The following is an 8,434-nucleotide window of genomic DNA, read 5'->3' on the forward strand; positions in this document are numbered from 1 at the left end:
CACCTAACTTGGGAACAGGCTTTGGCAATTGTGGCAACGTGCCCCTCGTGCCAGCAACACGCACTCCCAGCCCTAAGTGCAGGAGCGAACCCCAGGGGATTGAACAGCTGTGAGGTATGGCAGATCGACATGACACACATCATGTCCTTTGGCAGGCAAAGGTATGTCCATGTATCTGTGGACACCTTTTCTGGAGCTGTCTATGCCTCTGTCCATACAGGGGAGAAGTCTAGTGATGCCATGAAACACCCAATACAGGCTTTCTCCTACCTGGGCATCCCCAAATCAATAAAAACTGATAATGGACCCACGTACACATATCCAAGGAGTTCAGAAGCTTCCTGCAGCAATGGGGAGTAGAGCACAAAACAGGCATCCCCTACTCCCTGACAGGTCAGGCCATCGTGGAAAGAACCCACCAAAATCTCAAAAGGGTCCTCAGCCAACAACATCAGTCTCTAAAACCAGAAACGCCCCAAATCCAGTTATCCAAAGCCTTGTTCACTCTGAACTTTTTAAATTGCACATTTGAAAATCTTAACCCACCAATTGTGCGCCATTTCAGAGAGAACTGCCAACTGCAGCTGAAAGCAAAGCCACCGGTAATGGTAAAGGATCCAGCAACCAAGGAAACAGAGGGTCCTCATGATCTGATCACCTGGGGTTGTGGGTACACCTGTGTGTCCACTCCCTCAGGTCCCAAGTGGGTGACAGCCAAGTGGGTGAAACCTTTCATCCCTAAAACTGCAAAGCCACCTGTAGAGGCCCCACAAGTGGCCACTGCTGCCTGGAGGAGGAGAAAGCGCTGAACCCTCTCCTTCTAATTACTCTTCTCCCTCAACAGGGTTTTTCTGAACAGTTTGTTTGCACTAGATGTCATTTTTCAGCTTTAAAGACGCTCAAGATTGAACTCTGAGCATCTCCCACAAACCGAGCCTTCCTCCTTCTTCATTTAATAAGAAAAGGGGAAATGTTGTAATGCATTAATTGCATTTATACTGAGTTTCATTGGATTTGTAATGTTTTTTCTCTGTATCACATGGTCTGTCCCTGCTCAGCAGTGCCCATCCCCCACACTGGAATGTAACCCAACTCTGTTCCACTCCCACTTTGTCCTTGATTGGGCAGTGGCTTGTCCCTGCTTCTAGGCCCGTCCCCCCTGGGTAAAAGCCCTGGGATGAGGGGGTTGGGGCTCTCTGGCACCAGCATCCGTGGGGAGAGGACTTAAGAATAAAGCTGTTATATCCTACCCAGTGAGAGAGAGCAGGCTCTTTTGCCATCGGCGGTCGTCTGGTCTCTTTCCTGGGTTACAATGTAAGGTGTGCCCAAAGTATATATTCTATCACCATCTACATGAAATGTTGAAACTAAGTTGTGCACTCTTTCCCTTGCCCCCTGCCTCCAGACTATCTTCTGTTAATGGCCTATCAATGCCTTCCTGCATGACTCATAGATAACTCCCTCCGGGAGCTATCTCTGTTTAATGGGCAATCAAGGACCCATTACAAGACTGATGAAATGCTATCAGCCCATTGTGAGATGCTCCGCCCAGGGGGAGGAGCCAAGCATTCCCACCTGGATATAATCTGGGATTTAGGACAGCACAGGCAGCCTTACCCACTGGATTCCCAGAGGACAAGAGCTACCAGACCTTTCTGCAGGAACACTGCTTCAACAAGACCGCTTCATCTGGGCTGCTACCACCGTGGTTTCAGGTTGTATTCCAACTCTGTCAGTGATCTTTTGTACCATTGCATGTGTTTTATTTTATTTTATTTTACTTTTTTTCTCTCCTATTAAATTGTTTTTTTTCTGACTTGGAATCTCTCAGTGGTTTTGCCTTCAAGCCAGCACATCTCACAAAGAAAGACCTCATCCCACAGGCTTTATATGGGGCCTTCACAAACAGGGCAGAGACTGCTGTGAAGGGCTTTTTCGGGCATCTGGAATGCTCATGGATAAGCCCAGAGCAGCTGGAAGCACCCATCTTCTGTCTGGTCCTTTGCCAGTGACCACCTGTAAGTGTATGCTGGAAGAGAAACCTAACAAATGAAGCTGCTGAGATTTTTCAGCTTTTCTGGGAATTAAAACCCAAAAGTTTCATTTTCAACCTCAGAATAAGACCTGATCGCCTCAAAAGACAGCACAAAGAAAACTATTCTGTGTCTAGGTCTTCATTTGAGAATATTTTCTAAATGTCAAGACTCATCTCCCACATTCAAAACCTCCTAATTTTCTTCCCTTTCTACAACAAAGTTCAAACTCCTTATTGCCTATCCAATTTTCTGTGTGACAGCTTCTTGTATTTTAAGATATAGTAGAAACAAACTGGCATTACATAACATAGTTGTTATGCCCTCAAATGGTTCCAAGGAAACAGAAATTGAGAATGTTTTTTACTTCACTTACCACATATTTGCAGGAGAAATTCTGTTTGCTCTTGCCTTGGGCAGGCTCCCCATATCCTGCAGTGCTGTATCCACAACCACTTCAGCAACCTCCTGACACCACCACTCTGCTCCATAAGGGCTTTTCTCAAGAAGAGCTAATGAAAACAGTCTGTTCTGATAATCAGACCCAGAGGAATTAGAGATGCTATGAAAGAAGTGAGAAATAACAGTGTAAAATTAATTCCAAGAACATTAGTTATATATCCCTTCCTTTCTCTGTTGCTACTGCAGATGCTTGAGCGTATGACTGACAGCAGTAAATCTTGGCAAAATCTGTGCTCTGAGTAAAGTATAGTTATAGAGCTATTTTCTTCAGAAGAACATATAACAAAGGTCTAAAAAAGCACAGTGCAGAAAATACACAGCTAATAAAATTACCTCAGTCCCAAAAACCATAATATAATTAGCTTTCCACACATATGCGGTAGTTTACGTGTTTTAATGTAAGATACTACAATATAAATAATATTCCATTTACAACTTATATTGATTATTTTAAACAGCTATTAAATTGTTTAAATTAAATGATTAAAATACTTTTGTAACAATTTAAATTATTCTTAAAATGATTGTTCAATTATTTTATTATGTAATCTTAAATATGAAGAGAAGAAAATCAGGAAGGTTTTGAAAAAGCATTATGAATAAAGACAGTATAGATTAAGAATCTTTTCTAGTAATGTTTATTATTTACTGACAAGTTATCCTTGCTAGATATCTGCCTTGTTTCTACATCACAGTTTTTATAATCACCTCAGCCATCAGAAATTTTTTATCCTGTTTAGCCTTTTCTTTGTACAAGAGAATGAATCATGAGCCACGTCTTATCAATTGTGAGGTATTAGAGTTAAAGTAGTAGGACTTCTGATGAGATTGCTCTGATATTCCTGAAACTCAGTACCATGTAGTGTTTTGTACCCAACATGAGATGTCCAGTAAACGCTACATATTCCTCACAGAAGATTTATTAACTTTGAGAACAGGTTGTTTTTAATTCAGAATTCATCATTAAAGGGATTGTTCTTCAAATAATGAACATTCCTTACTGAGGTCAGCAATGCAGTGACACAATTAACAAAGACATATTTATTTTTTAATGCCTTTGTGCTGTTGCTGGTTTACTCTCTGATCCAAATATTTTAATATGTGGATATACAAGACCACTTGTGTCACTGAGACACACAAAGCAGTCACACGCAGACAAGAGATTTTTGCAGAGGTCCTTCCAATCCAGCTCCCAGCTGAGAGAGCGGAGAGAAGAGAGCCCCTTTGTTTATTTCTTACTTTTTATACATTTGTGGGTCTAGCAGAAGATTGGCTTTTTGGGGTTTCCACCCCTCAGCCTCAGTGGCCAGACCAATTGTCAGTTACAATTGTTTTCAGGTTAGAAATATGCAAACAAAGGACAGAGAATGAAAAACAAAGGATTTGTTTATGTTACATCTGTGGGAAAGGTAGAAAACTGCTCTTAATATTGTACAATAACTAAAAAGATCTGACTCCATTGAAGAAAATCAAAAGGCTCAGAAAAACCAGGGTAACATCTCACCCTTTTAACTTTAAAAAAAGAAAAAACAGAAAAAGAAAAATGAACAAATTTACAAAGGGAATATATACAAATTCAATCACTGTCTGTGGAGGAATCATCAGAGTGATCACTCGAGGATTCATCCACTTGGTGGCTTTCAAGTTGATCACGGCTTCCACCTTGCCTGTCAGCTGAATTCTGCCTCTGTCGCCGCAGGTCAGGACGGACACACTTTGAAGGTAGCCAGCGTGTCCCAGTGTCTGTGGACACACACGCATACCCTCGCCCCATAGCGATTAGGTCATGGGGTCCTTCCCATTGCTTGGTGACTAAATTTCGGACCCGTGCCTTCGCTCGAGGCTGTCGCTCACTGTCCGAAGCCTGCAACGAGAGATGATGGTTCAAAATGACAGGATTATTTGAGTTCTGTGGCACCGTAAGGTGATTGATGGTGTACAAAGCCCTTGCCAACCGACTGTGCAGGGTTTCACCCTGCATTCCCCGTTTCTGCTTCTGAAGAACACGCTTGAGTATACCGTGAGTGCGTTCTACAATCGCCTGTCCTGTCGGAGAATGAGGGATGCCAAAGCTATGTGACACACCCCATGACTGTAGGAACTGCCGTACCTGCTGTGAGGCATAAGCAGGACCATTGTCAGTTTTCACAGCAGAAGGTATGGCAAGAACAGCAAAGGCCTGCCTCCAGTGGGCAATGACATCATGGGGCTTTCTCTCCTGTGTGAGCAGAAGCCCACATCGCAGAGGAGAACGTGTCCACCGTGACATGCACATACTTGAACCAGCCAAACTCGGCGACCTGGGTAACATTGGCCTGCCACAGCTCCAAGGCTTTAAGGCCTCTGGGGTTAACCCCTGCTGGCAATGGTGCACCAAGGGCATGACAGTCGTCACACGACTCGACAATCTCACGAGCCTCAGTGGCTGTCAGTTGAAACTGCTTCTGCAGCGTATGCGCATTTTGGTGGAAAAACCCATGCGATGCTTTGGCCTGCGCGAGCACGTCAGGCTGAGGGGCTACCCACGCTGGGTTAGCCAGCTTGTCAGCCCTTGCGTTACCTTCCGCTACAATCCCTGGCAAGTCAGTGTGACTCCGTACATGCAGAACGTAGTATGGATGAACTCTGGCCTGAATTGCACACCACAGGGCCTTCAGTAAAATGAAACAAGGCAGGGTTACTGACCTACTTCAAAACTGAACAACCCAATCACTGTGCGATGTCAGCAACATAGGCAGAGTCCGTGATCAAATTGAAAGGTTCCTGGGAAAATTTCTCAAATGCCATGACAGCAGCCTTTAGTTCAACCAGTTGGGCTGACCCATCCTCATGGCCTTCCAAAACCTGCCACTCAGATCCATCCTGCCAGGTAACAATGGCTTTTCCTGTTTTCCCCGAACCGTCAGTGAAGACGGTGGGACCTTGCACTGGCTCTTGGCTATTTTTGGGTCGTAGAGAAAATTGAGTATTTTTTGCCACTTGTAATAGCTTGTGGCTAGGCAGATGATAAGTGATCTGCCCTGAAAAACCCTCGAGAGCACTTTGCAGTGAAACATTGTTCGCATAGCTCCAATCAAATTCCTCCCTCTGAACCAGGAGTATGATCTTTGAGGGATCTGCACCATCAATTGCAAACAGCGTTGCCGACACTTGATTATCAAGCGCGCAATCAATTCAAACAGCGCCGTCGCCGTCTTATGCAGCTGATGAGGCACGAGGACCCATTCCAAGATGTGCAGAGGATCAGTCCAATCATCATTCCACTGGCCGATGATACCTGTAGGATGTAAATCAGGAGTGGTAATGAACACAGTGACATCAATGGAAGGTTCAATACGGTACACCTGGCAAGCCGAAACAGCTTGCTGAACCTCCTCCAGCACTTTTTGTGCCTCAGGGGTCAATTCACGAGGTGACTTTAAATCAGTGTCCCCTTTCAACAATTGAAACAAGGGAGACAGTTGTGCTGTGGTCAGTCCCAAGTAAGGACGTAACCAAGTGATAACACCTACCAGCTTCTGAGCATCATTCAGTGTCTTCACCGATTGCACAAATTGCACCTCCTGGTGACCGATTGTCCGTTCCAGAATTTTGACTCCCAAATATTTCCAGGGAGGTTGTTGTTGTACCTTTTCTGGAGCCACCTGCAGTCCATGTGAATGCAGAGCATTCAACAACTGAGGCTGTACCCTCAGCAGCTCATCCTGGGTGGGCGTAGCCACCAAAATGTCATCCATATAATGACAGATGTGAGCATCAGGAAACTGCTTGCAAACTCCAGACAAGGCACGGGCTACATACCATTGGCATAACACTGGGAAATTTCACATTCCCTGACGCAAAACTTTCCATTGATACCACTGTGCAGGCTCGGCATTATTTATTGTTGGTAGCATGAAGGCAAATTTTGGTCTGTCATCGGGATGCAGAGGGATTGTAAAAAAACAATCCTTCAGATCCACAATGAGGACCGGCCAGTCCGCAGGAAGCATGGTAGGCGATGGCATAGCAGCCTGCAATGTCCCCATGCCTTCCATCACGGCATTGATCTTTCGGAGGTCTTGTAGCAACCTCCATTTCCCAGACTTCTTTTTGATACAAAAGACAGGAGTGTTCCAGGGACTGGTAGATGGTTCCAAATGCCCCTGATCCAACTGCTCCTGTACAAGTTCACGAAGGGCGACTAGCTTGTCATGAGGGAGGGGCCACTGGTTCTCCCAGATGGGTCTGTCCACCAGCCACCATAAAGGAGGCGTGGGACACTCTGTGCCCTTCATCACAGTGGCCCCAATCAAAAATCTGTTCCAAATCGCAACCCCACGTGGCCAAAACATCCCTCCCCCAGAGGTTCTGAGGAATCTCAGTAACATGAGGCCAAATTATGGCCATCTGTCCCTCCGGGTTCGTGATGGCCACGGGATTCTGGCTCACGTAGCATTGCTTCGTTCCTCCTAAGCCTGAGATCAATGTCTTTGCCGGGCTCAAAGGCCACTGCGGGGGCCAAGCAGCCAGGGAGAGAATGCTCACGTCGGCCCCAGTATCTAGGAGGCCACGAAGGTGAATCTCCGATGGCGTGGCACCAACCATGGACACGGTACAGCGTCTCAGGATGGTCTTTGGTCAGGACAGCAGTCCAGCGCACTTGAGGTGGCCCTGTAGAGCCGAAGCCACCGTCTCCTCTCGACCGGTCCTTGGTTCTGGAAACAGAAGACTTAAAAAGAACAGGTTGAGCAATTCGTGTGCCTTTTGGGATAGTCAGAGGGGGGGTGGGTGTGGAGACCATTGCATGAATCTGCATCACCTCAGCTGAGCCCAAACCATATTTCCCGACTGCATCACGCAGTTCTGTCAAAGCCTGCCAAGCCAAGGGTTGATAAGTGTTATGAGTAGCACCCTGAAGGACAGGCAAGGCCTGAAGACCCTCAGATGAAGCAGCAGCACCTACCTTATCCTGCCCTGTGGGCCCCACAGGGTCAGAGGCAGGCACTCGACTGGGGACTAGCTGAACATCAGACACAGCAGGTCCAGCACCAGCATCAGCATCTCCACTTAGTCCTTCAACCTTAGCCTTTACCTCTCCCCAAAAGCGCCCGCGGTCTTTCGGGCGTACAGTCACCTGACAAGGGGGTAGCGTCCAGGCTGTGGACGAAGAGCCAACAGCGCGGGAATTTCTGCTCTTGTCAAAGACCGGCTGCATTTCGGCTGTGTCCCCGTTCGCGCTGAACTTAAACACCTTGGCGCCTGCAGCCGCTGCAACGCTAGCAGCGGGAAGCGGGAGGCGGGGGGCCAGACCAGCTGCGGGCGCTGGGCCCGCCACATCCTCAGTGGCGCTGGAGCCTGCGCCAGCCGCTGGAGACCGGTCCGACGGCTCCGCGGCGGACACGCATCCCTGCGTGGTTGAGGAGCCTGTGCTGCATTCAGGCGGAGGTGACGACCTTGCCTCCGTCACTGGCGGGGCTGCGTCGGTCCCTGCTGGCAGCCCATTACAACTAGACGCATCAGAGCCTCTCCCCTCCCCGCGAGCACCGCCTGCAGCCCATGGGGCTGGCGTGGGAGGCGGAGTGTCCGGAACCCCCCCGAGAAGGGGTCCTGCGGGGGCCTGGGAGCCCGCGGCCCCCCCCCACCCTGGAGCGGGGCGAAGCTGTCAGTCCGCACAGGGAGGCGGCGCCCGCCGAGGGACTGACCGAGGCTTTGCCTTCGGCAGCATCCCCGCCCCATGCTGCCGGCGGCGCGGGGGCAGAGGCGGTCAACGCAGCCGCCTCCGGGCCCGGCCCAGGTGGCAGAGCAGGAAACTCCACGTCACCCGACCCCATCGGATACATAACGGTCGTGCGGCAGAACAGACAATGCACAGTGACCGAGTCTCGGCCAAAAGAAAGCGGAGCCCACATACCCGGGCTGTCCCCACCCACCAACACCGGAAAGGCTTGGAGAGGAGG

This window comes from Hirundo rustica, chromosome 1 (assembly GCF_015227805.2).
Source record: "Hirundo rustica isolate bHirRus1 chromosome 1, bHirRus1.pri.v3, whole genome shotgun sequence".
NCBI lineage: Eukaryota > Metazoa > Chordata > Aves > Passeriformes > Hirundinidae > Hirundo > Hirundo rustica.